At 42.3% G+C, this 19,243-nt stretch overlaps 1 long non-coding RNA gene across 1 annotated transcript in view; it reads right to left on the bottom strand.

The window, feature by feature from the left end:
- The window catches only part of LOC103103347 (uncharacterized), a 308,316-nt gene that overhangs the window by 178,471 nt on the left and 110,602 nt on the right, over window positions 1–19,243 (bottom strand). The window contains exon 21 of the long non-coding RNA XR_008914376.1: window positions 16,074–16,215. This is a non-coding gene — a long non-coding RNA (uncharacterized LOC103103347). The remainder of the gene's footprint in view (window positions 1–16,073; window positions 16,216–19,243) is intronic.

Genomic DNA, 19,243 nt, shown 5'->3' with positions numbered 1-19,243 from the left:
TATTCCTCGCTACTGCTGTGTGTGATTGGCTTATAAATGGATCAATCCTGGGCTCAGGAGAGGCCATTCGCTTTGTCCCTCTCCTAACTCGGGATTGGTCGAATTTGGGAGCCCTCCCAAGGCAGGACTGAAAGGGGTGGGACTCCTGGAGCACACTGGGGGTTGTAGTTCCCCAGGAGGTCACAACATTTGAAAACTCTCAAAAGATAGACGGACAGACCGATAAATGCACCAACCAACAAGCAGATAGACAGAATATCATAGCAACTAATCTGTCTGTCAGTCCTTCTGTCTGTCCAGTTGTCCATCTCTCCGTTTTCATAGATACATAGAGATAGTATGGCTTTTCAAGTGTTGTGGCTTGGAGGACTGCATCTCCCAGCATGCTCCAGGGGTCCTTACTCCTTATGTCCGGGGAGGGATTTGTCTTGAATTGGACCACTTCTATGCTAGTCGAGGGAATGATGCCCAGTATTTCCTTTACTGGGATTGGACTTGAAAAGTATTAATTCCGTGCTAAGGAGGGGTCATGGCCATTGTCCCTCCTCTATCTAGGGATTGGTCCAATTGTAGAACAATCACAAGCCAGGACTCAAATGGGTGGTCCTGCTGGTGCACACTGGGGGTTGTAGTTTGCCACGCTTCAACACCTTAAAACCCACAAAAGTCCGACACACAGGCTGAGACATGCACAAACAGGCAGGCTGATAGATACTGTCAACGTGGGATTTAGGAATCCCAATCTTGTGGCCACTGGTATCTGATGAACCCCAATTTTAGATTTAGCCTGTAGATTGGAGACTCCAAAAGCTTGTCCTTGTTCCCTGTTCCCAAGAGAAATCTACCCTGAAGGGAAATGATGAGCCTGGGTGAGATAAGCATATGCTAAGCACATTCTTTGTTTTAGGTAGCTTCCCCTATTGTATTAGAACCTTTCTCAGGAAGGCCAGACCTGGGCATGAACCATCCTTTAGTAACTATTGTAAGCATCCCCCTTCTCTTGCACCCTAGCTTCTGCCTATGATTCTTTTCCCTAGCTCCATTGTATCTTGTCAGTGTAGTTTGAACACTCCCATTTTCTTTGTAGCCATAGTGATGTCAGTCATCTTTCCCTGCCCCTCGTTTTCCCAAATGGTATATAGGTTCCCCAAATGCTTGTGTTCCTCCGAGTTGTCATCTAGCTTTGTGGAGCTCCCAGGGATAACATCCCCAGAGTCCAGGGTTTGCACCCTGAAAAGCTTGTGCTCCGACTCTGAGTAAAGGGCCAAATTGGACTTATTCCTATCCTGAGTAAAGACTTGGGTTTTCTGACTATTTAATAGTTCCATGTTAGTTCCAAGTTAACAATACATAGACTACACCGACAGAAATACATAGAGATAGATAGATAGATAGATAGATAGATAGATAGATAGATAGATAGACAGACAGACAAAAAGATAGAGACAGATAAAAATATGGATAGATAGGTAGATTGACAGTTGCACATACAGTGAGACAGACTTTTAGATACACAGAAAGGAAAACAGATAGACAAAATGACAGAGAAACTAGTCCATCTCTCAGTCTTTCTGTATATCTGTCGATCCTTCTCTATGCGTCTGTCACTCCGTTTCTCTATAATTCTTTTTATATATCAGTCTACTGATCTATCTCTATTGCTATCTGTCTATCCCCTTCTGTCTGTCTATCCATCTGCCTGATTTTCTGTGTCTCTCTCAGCCTGTCTGTCTCTCCATTCCATCTTCCCTCGGTCTGTCCTTCCATCTATCTCTCTCTGTCTTTTGTGTTGTTTCACTCCCCGATATTCAATGTCTCTGACTATCTCTCATTTTGTTTGTGTTTCTATGTCTTTTGCTTCTATCTTCCTATTTGTCTCCCTATCTGTCTGTCTCCATGCCTTTCTTATCCCTCTGTCTGACTATGTGTCTCTCTATGTGCTATCTTTATATCCATCTATCTGCCCTCCTACCTATCTGACTACCCATCTGCCAGTCAGCCTGCCTATCTGTCTTTCTGTTTGTCTGTCTCTATCTCTCTGGATTCTCACGGGATCAGGGAACAAGTACAAACTTTGGGGTCTCCAACTTACAAGCTCCTCCGGAAACCCAGGCTACACCAGACCCGTATAGGCCACAAGTTTGGGGCTTCTAGATTCCAGGTTGACAACAGGAACACCGGGAAGTCCATTGACCTTTGACATTTCCTCAGAGAGGGGAATGGAGAGATTGTTGTCAGAGCAAAAGTGTGTTCTAAAATTTTAACTCAGTCTTTGCAAGATAGGATTCATGGTGGTGTGAATCCACAGAACATGTTCTACATCTTACATTCCTGTAATTTTTACTGCTTTTTAACAAATAACCAGATAAACAACAGAAAAGGAATCACATGGGATTTTACAAGTCTGTGCTATGATCTTCATCACGTGTCAAACTGTAAGCAATTGTGTTTCCAGTAAAAAACCATAGTGTGCCTGCATTAATGGCCACCATTGGCAAATACAGCTCCTACTTTTCCTCACTGAATGCAGTGAATGTATTCACAGCATCAGCAATAAGGTGTGTCAACATGGAATCTAGAAACCACATACTTGGGGCCTAGTGGGATCTGGTGAAGCCCAGGTATCAGGAGGAGCTTGTAGGTTGGAGACCCCAAAGATTGTACTTGTTCCCTGTTCCCATGGGAATCCACCCTGAAGGGAATCCCAGGTGAGCAGTTTCAGACTGAGTGGGCAACCCTTAGGTGAATGACAATCCTAGTTAGGTACTCTCCCCTATTGTATGAAGAGACCCTTTCCCAAGAAGATCCATAGCTGGCAGGGACCATTCTTCAGTATCCACTGTAAGCAGCCCCCTCTCTTAGACCCTTGCCTTTGGCTAGGATTCCTTTCCTAAGCTTGATTGTATACTGTCAGTGATGTCCTTTGTAGATACAGTAATGACACTCATCTTTCCCAGCTCCTGGATTTCCTCCATGTGGTTCCCCAAATTTTTTTTACTTGGAGTTATCACCTAACCTGGTAGCTCTCCCAGGGATAATATCCACAGAGTGAAGGGTTTATGCCCTGGAAAAGTTGTGGCGCCAGACTCTGAGTAAAGGATATATTATGGGATTTATCCCTATCCTGATTCAAGACTGGGTTTCTCAGAGTATTTGAGAGTTCTGTGCCATTTCCATGTCAACAAATGGCAAGACAGGCCAGATGGCCAACTTATGGCTACCTAAACCTCCAGCTAGTTTGACCACCAGATGTGAGGTACCCAGAAGAACCCATTGAGCTCAGTCACGAATAAGCTGGGAGGGTTTAGTTAGTTAAGCTAAACTCTTGACAAAGGAACCTCTCTTTAATTAGGAAGCAAGTGGGCAATCGCTTTTCCATGCATGCCCGAGCCTATATCCCAGGGGGACTGCTGCCAAGGTCATATTCATACATGTACATAGTTATATATATGATATATGATGGACCAGGTACCTGGGAATGTTAGAAAAAGTGTGGAACATCAATCAAATCTGGTTCCAAGGTAAGTCGGCCAAAATGGAGCCCAATCCAACCTGACCACAAGCTCCACTATTGACTAAGTTCTGTGTGTGACTGAGTGTTGGAACCTGTGTATGTGAGTGAAGTACTATTTCTAGTAGAAGGAAGAGGGAGGATAGTATAGGTGACATGCGTGAATGGTTGACTGAAAGTTTTAAATGGGAAGCTTGAGTTGGAGTGTGAGAGCCAGAGCTTTCTCTAGAGGGTCTGAGTAACTCCTTTAAGGCTATTAAAATAGAGAGAGTTTACTCATGAATTGAAATGTCAGGGCTTAAGGTCTAAAGAGTTATCAAATTTAGTTTATGAAAGAGCTTCCTCTAGAAGCTGAAGAATGTAAGTTCTCGGTATCATCTCAAGGCTCTCTGGGGTTTGGGCTATGCTGAAGGTCTAATGGATGTCCTCTGAATGCAGGTGATAGAAAAGTTAGCAAATAATGCCTTTCAAGTTGGGTTACAACAGTTCATTCCTCTGAAAAGCTAGAGAGGAGGGGAGGAGCTGGCCATCTGCGCAGGGGATTATGGAGCTGAAAGCCAAAGGAGGTCCAGAAATTCTTGACTTTACTGTCTAATCTTTTCTTCCCAAGTTTTGCTAGGACTAATGTGTGAAATCGTGTATATCAAGTATAGGAAATTTTGATTATTGCCAATAAGATGCATTTCCTTTGAGGTATTAACTTGGTTATTTGAGTGCAGTCATTTCACATTTTTGTCAAGCTGGTATTTGTTTTTAAAGAACAGGAGTGGTTTTTTTTTTCAGTTTACTCTCTGTGTGTGTGTGTGTGTGTGTATGTGTGTGTGTGTGTGATTTCTGGAGTAAAGAATGTTCATTTGAGGATGGGCAACTACAGACCTGACTAGTCTTTAAATTGTTGTCAAAGGACATGAAATACGGGGGGGAATGCTTTGCTTTTAATGCTAAGGAAACCCGGAACATTTTTAATATGAGCCACAAATTTCCTCTCTAAGAGCAGCTTTAGCCATAGGCCAAAGTGCTTTGAGGCAAGGAGAAGAGAAAGGCAAATTGGCAGCCCAAAGGAAATTAGAGAGTAAAAAATGAAAAAAGGGAAGGGAATAGTAGAGGTGTTCCTAGTTAGAGGAAATTTTGAACCTCTTCCTTAGTAACCCTAAGTTTTGTTTTTGGAGAGAAAATGTTACCAGTTTGAGTTTTTGAGAAAGGAAAAGCATCATCTACAATAACCTGATTTGGGGCATTTTGAAGGTCAATTTCCAGAGTGCAACCATTTCAACAGATAAGTTTTTGTTTGAAAAGACCAGGGAATAAGGAGAACTAATTTTCCTTTCGAAGTGGAGAAAACTGATGGTTTTGTGTGCATTATTTCTGATGATCTTTGGCACAGGACAGCTTGAGAAAGAGACCTGGGAAATTCCTAAGACATTTCTATGAATGCCCTGGGATTTTACCCCTCCCTCCCCCAGTTCTGGTATGGGGGTGAAGAGATAAAAACATATGACAGGGAAGATTTGCCTGAAGAGGATTCATAGGAGCCAAAAGCCTAGACCAGAATTTACTGCAGCCCAGAATCTGAAGTATTACTCAAGGTGACATCTTTAAGAGATATACGAAGGAGTCCCCAACGTACGGAATCTGGAGAAGGATTGTTTCCTATCCTTTTCATTGACTTGAGAAATAATTCTACAGCAGAGGGAAAATTGGCCATTTATTTCTCCTGAGAATTCTATTTACCTGGAGCCAAGGCCCATTAAGTAGAGAACCTAGAAAGGACAGACTTAGTTTCCATTCTGAGTTGAAGGAGGAAAGTTGAAAATAGGAGCACTTTACCTCTTTAAGAGGATGGAACGGAACATCTGTCCATTGGAGAAGTCGCAGCAAAGATTCCAGAGTGCTGGGTTGTCTCAAAGTCGAATCAGGAGACGTTAGGAAAGAAATGATGGAGCCTAGAAGGAATTAGTAGTAAGAAAGATAATCTTAACATGTCGAGAGAGAATTCAGATCTATAGGTGAATTCTTTGGAAAGATCATGGGGAAAATGAATGCTATGGAGGAAAATGGGTTAGGATACAGTCACAAGGGCCAATGGAAGGACTGAGGAATGGCTTAGCTAAGTTTCGATCAAGTTCTACAGCTGACTGCTGATCATTACCAACTTATACCTGACATTTGTATTCAAATTAGGGAGCTTTTCTCCCCTATTTTAAGTTACTTCCCACTTTTCTCCTGTTTGATCAAATGTTCTGTCATCCTATGATAAAATCCTCAGAAAGGCAAGGGCTAAGATATGGGGCTTATTTTAACAATCATTTTGGTCTACGGACTAGTATGATTATATTTGTTCAGGAGTTAAAGGGGAATGAAAACAGTTTTTTATCCCGAACATCCCCACGTCCCCAAAGTTAGATTGGGAGGGTGTGTATGTGTGTGTGTCGGGGGTAGAGGGTGTGGGTGTGGGTGTGTATTTGTGTGTCTGTGTGCTTGTTTGAAACTTTTAAATATGAATTTCAACATTGATTTGAAGGTGAAATTGTGGTTAAAGATTTGAGTTTTTCTGACTATTTGATAGTTTGGCATTATTTCCAAGTTAACGAGTTCAAGGATGTTACTTTTGAAAAAACAATTATAGAGAAATTCACAGTTTGAAAGATTCCAGCTCTAGGAAGAGGATTCTCCATTTTACCTAGCACATTTGCAAAATTAAATGGCCAAGACCGATGTTGTACATGGAATGTTGCAACTTGCATTCTTACTTTTGGGTTTAGACGAACATCAGTACTGGGACCCCTTTTTGTCATTTGAGTAAGCAGTATCTCTGCCACTCCCGAACAACTAATAGGTGACTCTGCCTGGTGTTTCAAAGTTTGAATCTATCCAATAATGGTGAAACTCTGATGCCATGCATCAATGAGAATGTGCCTCCTCTTGAAAATGGAGGCTACACAGATTGGCTAACATGACAGAAAGGGAACGTAATCAATGCTGGAAGGGATGTGCCAAAGTTAGGACAGGAAGGCATTGCAGGTGCATTGGGGAATTGATTTAACGATTACGGAGGGCAATTTGGACTCTGCCGAAAGGGAGCTAAAAGACTGTCTACCTTTTGATCCAACCATGGCACTACAGGGTTTGTACCCTAAAGAGATAATAAGAAAAAAGACTTAGACAAAATTGTTCATAGCTGAGCTCTTTGGAGTGGCCAAAAATTGGAAAAGGATCGTATGCCCTTCCACTGGGGAATGGATGGACAAATTGTGGTATCTCTTGGTGCTGGAATACTATGGTGCTCAATGGAATAATGAATTGGAGGAATTCCACAGGAACTGGAACGATTTCCAGGAATGGAACACTATTCACATTCACAAGGAAAACTGTGGGAGTAGAAAAACCCAAGAAAAACAACTGCTAGATTACGGGTCCAGGGGGTTAAGGCTGGGGATATAGACTCTAAATGAACATCCTAGTGCAAACATCAGCAACATGGAAAGAGGTTCTCATCAAGGACACATGTCATACCCAGTGGAATCGCCCCTCAGCTTGGGGAAGGGTGGAAAGAATATGATTCTTGTCACCGAGGAGGAATAATGGACTAAAATGACTGAATAAAAAATGAAAAGCAATAAAAAAGACAAGTGCTGAATAAAGAAATAAATAAAAGACAGGAAGATAGACAAAACGACAGAGAAACTAGTCCATCTGTCAGTTCTTCTGTATGTCTATCGATCGATCTTTCTGTGTCTCTCAATCTGGTTTTCTCTAATTCTGTCTATATATTAATCTATTAATCTAGCTGTATCTATCTATCTGTATTGCTATCTGTCTATCCCTGTCTGACTATCCATCTGTCTGAATTTCTGTGTCTCTCTGTCTATCACTCCGTTCCACCTTCCCTCAGTCTGTCCTTCCATCTATCTGTCTCTGTCTGTCCCTTTGTTTCACTCTCTGATATTCTGTTGTTCTACTAATCTTTCAATGTCTCTATCTCTCATTCTGTCTGTTTGTGTTTCTATGTCTTTTTCTTCTATCTTCCTATCTATTTACCTCTCTATCTGTCTCTCCCCCTGTCTATCTCTCTGTCTATGTCTGACTATGTGTCTCTCTATGTGCTATCTCTATATCCGTCTATCTGCCCTGCTACCTATCTGACTACCCACCTGCCAGTCGGCCTGCCTATCTGTCTTTCTGTTTGTCTGTCTCTATCTCTCTGGATTCTCACGGGATCAGGGAACAAGTACAAACTTTGGGGTCTCCAGACTACAAGCTCCTCCGGAAATCCAGGCTACACCAGATACTTCTAGGCCACAAGTTTTGGGTTCCTTGATTCCAGGTTGACAATAGGGAAACCGGGAATGCCATTGACCTTTGACGAAGCTCTCTGTCTGTCAGTCCTCCTGTCTGTCGGTCCCCTTGGCCATCTCTCAGTCTATATGGATATAGAGCTAGAGATAGAATGTGTTTTGTAGCCTTGTGCCCTGAGGAACTGCACACTGCAATGTTCTGGAGCAGTCCCTCCATCTCATTTCCTGGGAGGGATTGGTCTTGAATTGGACCGAGGCAGGGATAGGGATATTCCTCGCTACTGCTGTGTGTGATTGGCTTATAAATGGATCAATCCTGGGCTCAGGAGAGGCCATTCGCTTTGTCCCTCTCCTAACTCGGGATTGGTCGAATTTGGGAGCCCTCCCAAGGCAGGACTGAAAGGGGTGGGACTCCTGGAGCACACTGGGGGTTGTAGTTCCCCAGGAGGTCACAACATTTGAAAACTCTCAAAAGATAGACGGACAGACCGATAAATGCACCAACCAACAAGCAGATAGACAGAATATCATAGCAACTAATCTGTCTGTCAGTCCTTCTGTCTGTCCAGTTGTCCATCTCTCCGTTTTCATAGATACATAGAGATAGTATGGCTTTTCAAGTGTTGTGGCTTGGAGGACTGCATCTCCCAGCATGCTCCAGGGGTCCTTACTCCTTATGTCCGGGGAGGGATTTGTCTTGAATTGGACCACTTCTATGCTAGTCGAGGGAATGATGCCCAGTATTTCCTTTATTGGGATTGGACTTGAAAAGTATTAATTCCGTGCTAAGGAGGGGTCATGGCCATTGTCCCTCCTCTATCTAGGGATTGGTCCAATTGTAGAACAATCACAAGCCAGGACTCAAATGGGTGGTCCTGCTGGTGCACACTGGGGGTTGTAGTTTGCCACGCTTCAACACCTTAAAACCCACAAAAGTCCGACACACAGGCTGAGACATGCACAAACAGGCAGGCTGATAGATACTGTCAACGTGGGATTTAGGAATCCCAATCTTGTGGCCACTGGTATCTGATGAACCCCAATTTTAGATTTAGCCTGTAGATTGGAGACTCCAAAAGCTTGTCCTTGTTCCCTGTTCCCAAGAGAAATCTACCCTGAAGGGAAATGATGAGCCTGGGTGAGATAAGCATATGCTAAGCACATTCTTTGTTTTAGGTAGCTTCCCCTATTGTATTAGAACCTTTCTCAGGAAGGCCAGACCTGGGCATGAACCATCCTTTAGTAACTATTGTAAGCATCCCCCTTCTCTTGCACCCTAGCTTCTGCCTATGATTCTTTTCCCTAGCTCCATTGTATCTTGTCAGTGTAGTTTGAACACTCCCATTTTCTTTGTAGCCATAGTGATGTCAGTCATCTTTCCCTGCCCCTCGTTTTCCCAAATGGTATATAGGTTCCCCAAATGCTTGTGTTCCTCCGAGTTTTCATCTAGCGTTGTGGAGCTCCCAGGGATAACATCCCCAGAGTCCAGGGTTTGCACCCTGAAAAGCTTGTGCTCCGACTCTGAGTAAAGGGCCAAATTGGACTTATTCCTATCCTGAGTAAAGACTTGGGTTTTCTGACTATTTAATAGTTCCATGTTAGTTCCAAGTTAACAATACATAGACTACACCGACAGAAATACATAGAGATAGATAGATAGATAGATAGATAGATAGACAGACAGACAAAAAGATAGAGACAGATAAAAATATGGATAGATAGGTAGATTGACAGTTGCACATACAGTGAGACAGACTTTTAGATACACAGAAAGGAAAACAGATAGACAAAATGACAGAGAAACTAGTCCATCTCTCAGTCTTTCTGTATATCTGTCGATCCTTCTCTATGCGTCTGTCACTCCGTTTCTCTATAATTCTTTTTATATATCAGTCTACTGATCTATCTCTATTGCTATCTGTCTATCCCCTTCTGTCTGTCTATCCATCTGCCTGATTTTCTGTGTCTCTCTCAGCCTGTCTGTCTCTCCATTCCATCTACCCTCGGTCTGTCCTTCCATCTATCTCTCTCTGTCTTTTGTGTTGTTTCACTCCCCGATATTCAATGTCTCTGACTATCTCTCATTCTGTTTGTGTTTCTATGTCTTTTGCTTCTATCTTCCTATTTGTCTCCCTATCTGTCTGTCTCCATGCCTTTCTTATCCCTCTGTCTGACTATGTGTCTCTCTATGTGCTATCTTTATATCCATCTATCTGCCCTCCTACCTATCTGACTACCCATCTGCCAGTCAGCCTGCCTATCTGTCTTTCTGTTTGTCTGTCTCTATCTCTCTGGATTCTCACGGGATCAGGGAACAAGTACAAACTTTGGGGTCTCCAACTTACAAGCTCCTCCGGAAACCCAGGCTACACCAGACCCGTATAGGCCACAAGTTTGGGGCTTCTAGATTCCAGGTTGACAACAGGAACACCGGGAAGTCCATTGACCTTTGACATTTCCTCAGAGAGGGGAATGGGGAGATTGTTGTGAGAGCAAAAGTGTGTTCTCAAATTTTAACTCAGTCTTTGCAAGATAGGATTCATGGTGGTGTGAATCCACAGAACATGTTCTACATCTTACATTCCTGTAATTTTTACTGCTTTTTAACAAATAACCAGATAAACAACAGAAAAGGAATCACATGGGATTTTACAAGTCTGTGCTATGATCTTCATCACGTGTCAAACTGTAAGCAATTGTGTTTCCAGTAAAAAACCATAGTGTGCCTGCATTAATGGCCACCATTGGCAAATACAGCTCCTACTTTTCCTCACTGAATGCAGTGAATGTATTCACAGCATCAGCAATAAGGTGTGTCAACATGGAATCTAGAAACCACATACTTGGGGCCTAGTGGGATCTGGTGAAGCCCAGGTATCAGGAGGAGCTTGTAGGTTGGAGACCCCAAAGATTGTACTTGTTCCCTGTTCCCATGGGAATCCACCCTGAAGGGAATCCCAGGTGAGCAGTTTCAGACTGAGTGGGCAACCCTTAGGTGAATGACAATCCTAGTTAGGTACTCTCCCCTATTGTATGAAGAGACCCTTTCCCAAGAAGATCCATAGCTGGCAGGGACCATTCTTCAGTATCCACTGTAAGCAGCCCCCTCTCTTAGACCCTTGCCTTTGGCTAGGATTCCTTTCCTAAGCTTGATTGTATACTGTCAGTGATGTCCTTTGTAGATACAGTAATGACACTCATCTTTCCCAGCTCCTGGATTTCCTCCATGTGGTTCCCCAAATTTTTTTTACTTGGAGTTATCACCTAACCTGGTAGCTCTCCCAGGGATAATATCCACAGAGTGAAGGGTTTATGCCCTGGAAAAGTTGTGGCGCCAGACTCTGAGTAAAGAATATATTATGGGATTTATCCCTATCCTGATTCAAGACTGGGTTTCTCAGAGTATTTGAGAGTTCTGTGCCATTTCCATGTCAACAAATGGCAAGACAGGCCAGATGGCCAACTTATGGCTACCTAAACCTCCAGCTAGTTTGACCACCAGATGTGAGGTACCCAGAAGAACCCATTGAGCTCAGTCACGAATAAGCTGGGAGGGTTTAGTTAGTTAAGCTAAACTCTTGACAAAGGAACCTCTCTTTAATTAGGAAGCAAGTGGGCAATCGCTTTTCCATGCATGCCCGAGCCTATATCCCAGGGGGACTGCTGCCAAGGTCATATTCATACATGTACATAGTTATATATATGATATATGATGGACCAGGTACCTGGGAATGTTAGAAAAAGTGTGGAACATCAATCAAATCTGGTTCCAAGGTAAGTCGGCCAAAATGGAGCCCAATCCAACCTGACCACAAGCTCCACTATTGACTAAGTTCTGTGTGTGACTGAGTGTTGGAACCTGTGTATGTGAGTGAAGTACTATTTCTAGTAGAAGGAAGAGGGAGGATAGTATAGGTGACATGCGTGAATGGTTGACTGAAAGTTTTAAATGGGAAGCTTGAGTTGGAGTGTGAGAGCCAGAGCTTTCTCTAGAGGGTCTGAGTAACTCCTTTAAGGCTATTAAAATAGAGAGAGTTTACTCATGAATTGAAATGTCAGGGCTTAAGGTCTAAAGAGTTATCAAATTTAGTTTATGAAAGAGCTTCCTCTAGAAGCTGAAGAATGTAAGTTCTCGGTATCATCTCAAGGCTCTCTGGGGTTTGGGCTATGCTGAAGGTCTAATGGATGTCCTCTGAATGCAGGTGATAGAAAAGTTAGCAAATAATGCCTTTCAAGTTGGGTTACAACAGTTCATTCCTCTGAAAAGCTAGAGAGGAGGGGAGGAGCTGGCCATCTGCGCAGGGGATTATGGAGCTGAAAGCCAAAGGAGGTCCAGAAATTCTTGACTTTACTGTCTAATCTTTTCTTCCCAAGTTTTGCTAGGACTAATGTGTGAAATCGTGTATATCAAGTATAGGAAATTTTGATTATTGCCAATAAGATGCATTTCCTTTGAGGTATTAACTTGGTTATTTGAGTGCAGTCATTTCACATTTTTGTCAAGCTGGTATTTGTTTTTAAAGAACAGGAGTGGTTTTTTTTTTCAGTTTACTCTCTGTGTGTGTGTGTGTGTGTGTATGTGTGTGTGTGTGTGATTTCTGGAGTAAAGAATGTTCATTTGAGGATGGGCAACTACAGACCTGACTAGTCTTTAAATTGTTGTCAAAGGACATGAAATACGGGGGGGAATGCTTTGCTTTTAATGCTAAGGAAACCCGGAACATTTTTAATATGAGCCACAAATTTCCTCTCTAAGAGCAGCTTTAGCCATAGGCCAAAGTGCTTTGAGGCAAGGAGAAGAGAAAGGCAAATTGGCAGCCCAAAGGAAATTAGAGAGTAAAAAATGAAAAAAGGGAAGGGAATAGTAGAGGTGTTCCTAGTTAGAGGAAATTTTGAACCTCTTCCTTAGTAACCCTAAGTTTTGTTTTTGGAGAGAAAATGTTACCAGTTTGAGTTTTTGAGAAAGGAAAAGCATCATCTACAATAACCTGATTTGGGGCATTTTGAAGGTCAATTTCCAGAGTGCAACCATTTCAACAGATAAGTTTTTGTTTGAAAAGACCAGGGAATAAGGAGAACTAATTTTCCTTTCGAAGTGGAGAAAACTGATGGTTTTGTGTGCATTATTTCTGATGATCTTTGGCACAGGACAGCTTGAGAAAGAGACCTGGGAAATTCCTAAGACATTTCTATGAATGCCCTGGGATTTTACCCCTCCCTCCCCCAGTTCTGGTATGGGGGTGAAGAGATAAAAACATATGACAGGGAAGATTTGCCTGAAGAGGATTCATAGGAGCCAAAAGCCTAGACCAGAATTTACTGCAGCCCAGAATCTGAAGTATTACTCAAGGTGACATCTTTAAGAGATATACGAAGGAGTCCCCAACGTACGGAATCTGGAGAAGGATTGTTTCCTATCCTTTTCATTGACTTGAGAAATAATTCTACAGCAGAGGGAAAATTGGCCATTTATTTCTCCTGAGAATTCTATTTACCTGGAGCCAAGGCCCATTAAGTAGAGAACCTAGAAAGGACAGACTTAGTTTCCATTCTGAGTTGAAGGAGGAAAGTTGAAAATAGGAGCACTTTACCTCTTTAAGAGGATGGAACGGAACATCTGTCCATTGGAGAAGTCGCAGCAAAGATTCCAGAGTGCTGGGTTGTCTCAAAGTCGAATCAGGAGACGTTAGGAAAGAAATGATGGAGCCTAGAAGGAATTAGTAGTAAGAAAGATAATCTTAACATGTCGAGAGAGAATTCAGATCTATAGGTGAATTCTTTGGAAAGATCATGGGGAAAATGAATGCTATGGAGGAAAATGGGTTAGGATACAGTCACAAGGGCCAATGGAAGGACTGAGGAATGGCTTAGCTAAGTTTCGATCAAGTTCTACAGCTGACTGCTGATCATTACCAACTTATACCTGACATTTGTATTCAAATTAGGGAGCTTTTCTCCCCTATTTTAAGTTACTTCCCACTTTTCTCCTGTTTGATCAAATGTTCTGTCATCCTATGATAAAATCCTCAGAAAGGCAAGGGCTAAGATATGGGGCTTATTTTAACAATCATTTTGGTCTACGGACTAGCATGATTATATTTGTTCAGGAGTTAAAGGGGAATGAAAACAGTTTTTTATCCCGAACATCCCCACGTCCCCAAAGTTAGATTGGGAGGGTGTGTATGTGTGTGTGTCGGGGGTAGAGGGTGTGGGTGTGGGTGTGTATTTGTGTGTCTGTGTGCTTGTTTGAAACTTTTAAATATGAATTTCAACATTGATTTGAAGGTGAAATTGTGGTTAAAGATTTGAGTTTTTCTGACTATTTGATAGTTTGGCATTATTTCCAAGTTAACGAGTTCAAGGATGTTACTTTTGAAAAAACAATTATAGAGAAATTCACAGTTTGAAAGATTCCAGCTCTAGGAAGAGGATTCTCCATTTTACCTAGCACATTTGCAAAATTAAATGGCCAAGACCGATGTTGTACATGGAATGTTGCAACTTGCATTCTTACTTTTGGGTTTAGACGAACATCAGTACTGGGACCCCTTTTTGTCATTTGAGTAAGCAGTATCTCTGCCACTCCCGAACAACTAATAGGTGACTCTGCCTGGTGTTTCAAAGTTTGAATCTATCCAATAATGGTGAAACTCTGATGCCATGCATCAATGAGAATGTGCCTCCTCTTGAAAATGGAGGCTACACAGATTGGCTAACATGACAGAAAGGGAACGTAATCAATGCTGGAAGGGATGTGCCAAAGTTAGGACAGGAAGGCATTGCAGGTGTATTGGGGAATTGATTTAACGATTACGGAGGGCAATTTGGACTCTGCCGAAAGGGAGCTAAAAGACTGTCTACCTTTTGATCCAACCATGGCACTACAGGGTTTGTACCCTAAAGAGATAATAAGAAAAAAGACTTAGACAAAATTGTTCATAGCTGAGCTCTTTGGAGTGGCCAAAAATTGGAAAAGGATCGTATGCCCTTCCACTGGGGAATGGATGGACAAATTGTGGTATCTCTTGGTGCTGGAATACTATGGTGCTCAATGGAATAATGAATTGGAGGAATTCCACAGGAACTGGAACGATTTCCAGGAATGGAACACTATTCACATTCACAAGGAAAACTGTGGGAGTAGAAAAACCCAAGAAAAACAACTGCTAGATTACGGGTCCAGGGGGTTAAGGATGGCGATATAGACTCTAAATGAACATCCTCGTGCAAACATCAACAACGTGGAAAGAGCTTCTCAACAAGGATACATGTCATACCCAGTGGAATTGCCCCTCGGCTACGGGAAGAGTGTAAAGAATATATTTCTTATCACCAAGGAGGAAAAATATGCTAAATTGACTAAAAAAAATATGAAAAGCAATAAAATAGAAAATTGCTGATCCCAGCTAGAAAAGTTTGAGAATGATCAATTCTCAAGACTTGATTTTGGTCTGCAGCTGTTTCAAGATTTTGCATTTCTTCCTTGGCCTCAGGTGTCAGTTTCCTCCCTGAGGAGTCTACATCATTTTCTTTGAATGGCACCCAGGATGATTGTTGTGGGGTTCAGAGATGCACTCCTGGAGATGGGAGGGATTCCATTGTCAAGAATGCAAGACTCTGAAACTTGGCTTCAAAAGAAAAGGGGACATTTTATTGATTTGGAAAGTCATTTTGAATGTGGTCAGGAGGCAGCCGAGGTGGAAGAGCATGGGTGCAAAAGCTGCTCCTTGGGAGGACAGCCAGACATCATGCCTCCATGCTGCGGTTTAGCTATCATTTGACAGCAGTGAGGACAGGACCCAGGAACAAGGGGTTTGGGGAGGAGGTTTGTCCCAGGCCATGGGGCTAGTTCTTTCCATCTGCAACATTAAGGAAGGGGTGTTTCTCTTTGGCATCTCATTAAAAGGGGAAAGAAGAGTGAGTAGAACCAGTGAAAGGTGGGGACTGCAGCTGAGGAACAGCTCAACTCTCCACAGTTTGTGCAGTATCCTCACTAGAGTGCATGGGATCTCAATGGTGGCTAACATTCTGTGTCCTTTTGCCTCACTTTGTTTCATAGTTTGCCCAAGGAAATGCCATTCTTGTTTAGTAAATGATCCTCGTTGGGAAATGTCAGGACAACAGGTTAAGATCCCTGTAAGTAAGGTGCAGTGCTTAGCCTCTGAGATCTTGATTCCTTGCTTTCCTATTCAAGACTTTGATCAACTCATGGAAGAGACTGAGAAGAAGGGTTTGGACCCATCATCCCGTCTGCCACAGACACTCACCTCACTGGCCAAAGTGGAGGTCTGCCACTCCCCCTCCAATCTTGAACCAAATACATCTTCTGAGCCATCTGAACCCAACTGGGACACCATCACATGCTTTGCTTGTCTGGAATCAGTTATCCTGATTTTCTAGAGTGGACACCTGAGAAGTAGAATGGGAAAGATCGTGTGACTTATAAATTAGATACAGGGATAGACCAATGGACAGACAGATTGACAGACACTTGAGATCGATTGATAGAAAGATACATACATAGATAGGTATATACGTACATACCTATGTAGAGATAGAGACCCAGAGAGGACTGATGGGCAGACAGACACTTTGACTGACAGACCAATAGATAGGAAGGCAGTAAGACAGAAAAGTAGAAAAACGAAAGTCTCTGTCTTTCAGTCCTCCTATCTATCTGTCCCCTTGTCTATCACTCAGTCTACATGGATATAGAGCAAGATATAGTTTTGCTCTTCTTAGGTTGTCGCCTGAGGAACTGCATTCCCCAGTGTGCTCCAGGGGCCCCTCCCCCATCTTTCCTGGTTGGGATTGGTCTTGAATTGGACTAATCCTAGGCTGGGTGACAAATGATGCTCCCTACTTTACTGTGCGTGATTGCTAAAGAGATGGACCAATTCTGGGCTAAGGAGGGGCCATGGGTATTGTCCCTCCCCCACCACGGGATTGGTCGAATTCCGGACCAATTCCAAGCCAGGACTCAAAAGGTACAGATTCCTGGGGCACAATGGGGCTTGTAGTTCCCGAGGCTATCACAACACTTGAAAAACCACAAAAGAAACACAGACAGGCTGACAGACGTACCAACCAGTAGGCGAATAGACAGAATAACATATCAAATAATCTGTGTGTCAGTTCTTCTGTCTGTCTAGCTGTCCATGTCTCCATCTACATAGAGAGATCCAGTGGGTGTTCAATGGTTGTGGCCTACGGGACTATGTCTCCCAGCATGCTCCAGGGTTCACTCCTACTTATTTCCCGTGAAGAATTGTTCTTCAATTTGACCAATCCTCTACTGGGCAAGAGATGATGCCCATTTTCCTTTCATAGGATTGGTCTTGATATGGACCAATCCCATGCTAAGGAGGGACCATAGACATAGTCCATCCCCCAACACAGGATTGGTCCAATACAAGACCAATCAGAAGCCAGGACTCAAAGGGATGTGACCACTGCGTCACATTGGGAGTTGTAGTTCCCCAGGATGTCACAACACTTTAAAACACACAAATGACATACACACAGTGTGATCCATGCCAAAACAAGCAGGCAGATAGATACATAAACTACACCAACAGGAACACAAAGACATAGATAGATCGATAGATATATAAGTAGAAAGACAGACAGATCGACAGACATATAGATAGACAGATACATAGACAGAGAGACAGATAGGGACAGACAGATAGATGGATACAAAAATCAGGATATATAGACAAACAGATGCACATCCAATGAGACAGACTTATAAATACACAGAAAGGAAGGCAGATAGACAGAATGACAGAGAAACTAATATGTTTGTCAGTCTTTCTGTTCATTTGTGTATCTGTCTGTCGCTCTGTCCTGTCTTTTCGTCCATCAATCTGGCTCTGTCTGGTAGTCTTTTTCTCTTTCCTTCTATTTATATCAACCTAGTGATCTTTTTGTCTATCTCTCTCTTTTTGAATCTGTCCACCCAAGTCTATTTCTCTAGATATTTGACTGTTTATGTCTATGTATCGATCTGCTTGACTCTCTCTGTCTCTCTGTGTGTCTAACCCTCTGTGTTGCTATCCATCATTCTCTCTGTCTATTAATATATCGATACCTCAGTCTACCTTTCTGTCTAAATGTCATTATATCTAACTCTATCTCTATATCACTGTTTGTGTGTCTGTCTATCTATTTATCTATTTATCTATCAATCAATCAATCTCTCTATCTCATTCCATCTGTGTGTCTCTGTATATCTCTATCACTCTATCAACCTGTCCATTTATCATTCTGCATATTTGTTGATTTTCCTCTCTCTGTCTGTCTCTTTGTCTGTCTCTCTGTTTCTCTCTGTTTCTCTCTCTCTCTCTCTCTCTCTCTCTCTCTCTCTCTCTCTCTTTTTCTCTCTCTCTCTCTCTATTCCTCTCTCACAAATAGCTATCTATTTCTGTAGAGAAAAAACTGACAGACACACAGAAAAATAGATGCACAGAAAGAGAAGAACTAAGAGAAGCAAATAGATACATACATACATAGTAACGTACATAGAGATAACCAGAAGGGACTGGCTGGCAGACAGATGGATAGATACACATACAGACAGGCAGATAGATACATAGATAGCAGAAAGAGATACACAAAAAATATAGATATATTGATAGACAGCACACAGATAGACATATATAAAGATAGAGAGACAGAGAGAGTGAGAGACAGAGAGAGTGAGAGAGACAGAGAGAGAGAGAGAGACCGAACAAGGAACATATATATACAGACACATAGATAGATAGACAGAGTGTCAACATGGAATATAGAAACCTCAAACTTGTAGCAGAGTAAGATCAGATGTACCCCAAGGTTAGGACTAGCTTCTAAATTGAAGACTCAAAGTTTGTACTTGCTCCTTCTTTCTGTGAGAATCCACGAAAAGGAAACCATAGCCTAGCAGTTTCAGATTAAATAATGGAGCCACAAGTGAATGCCAATTCTACTTGATTGGGACAAAGCAGATGCTCAGGACCCTCTTTGTTTTAGGTTGTCTCCCAAGCCAGAACTCAAAAGGGTGGGACCCCTGGTGCACACTGGGAACTGTAGTTCCCAGGACATCAAAACACTTTAAAACACACAAATGACATACACACAGATTGATCTCTGCACAAAACAGGTAGGCAGATAGATACATAAACTACACCGCCAGGAACACAAAGATATAGATAGACAGACAGACAGACAGACAGACAGACAGACAGACAGATAGACAGAGAGTCAGATAGTGTAAAAGCCTGATAGAGAGAAAGACAGATAGAGAGACACAGACAGACAGATACAAAAATCTGGATAAATAGACAAACAGTTGCACATCCAGTGAGACAGACTTGTAGATACACAGAAAAGAAGTCAGATAGAATGACAGAGAATTTAATCTGTTGGTCAGTCTGTCTGTTCATGTGATTGTCTG

Source organism: Monodelphis domestica, chromosome X (genome assembly GCF_027887165.1).
Source record: "Monodelphis domestica isolate mMonDom1 chromosome X, mMonDom1.pri, whole genome shotgun sequence".
NCBI lineage: Eukaryota > Metazoa > Chordata > Mammalia > Didelphimorphia > Didelphidae > Monodelphis > Monodelphis domestica.
The sequence above is the reverse complement of the archived record's forward strand: the minus strand, read 5'-3'. Positions and strand labels throughout refer to the sequence as shown.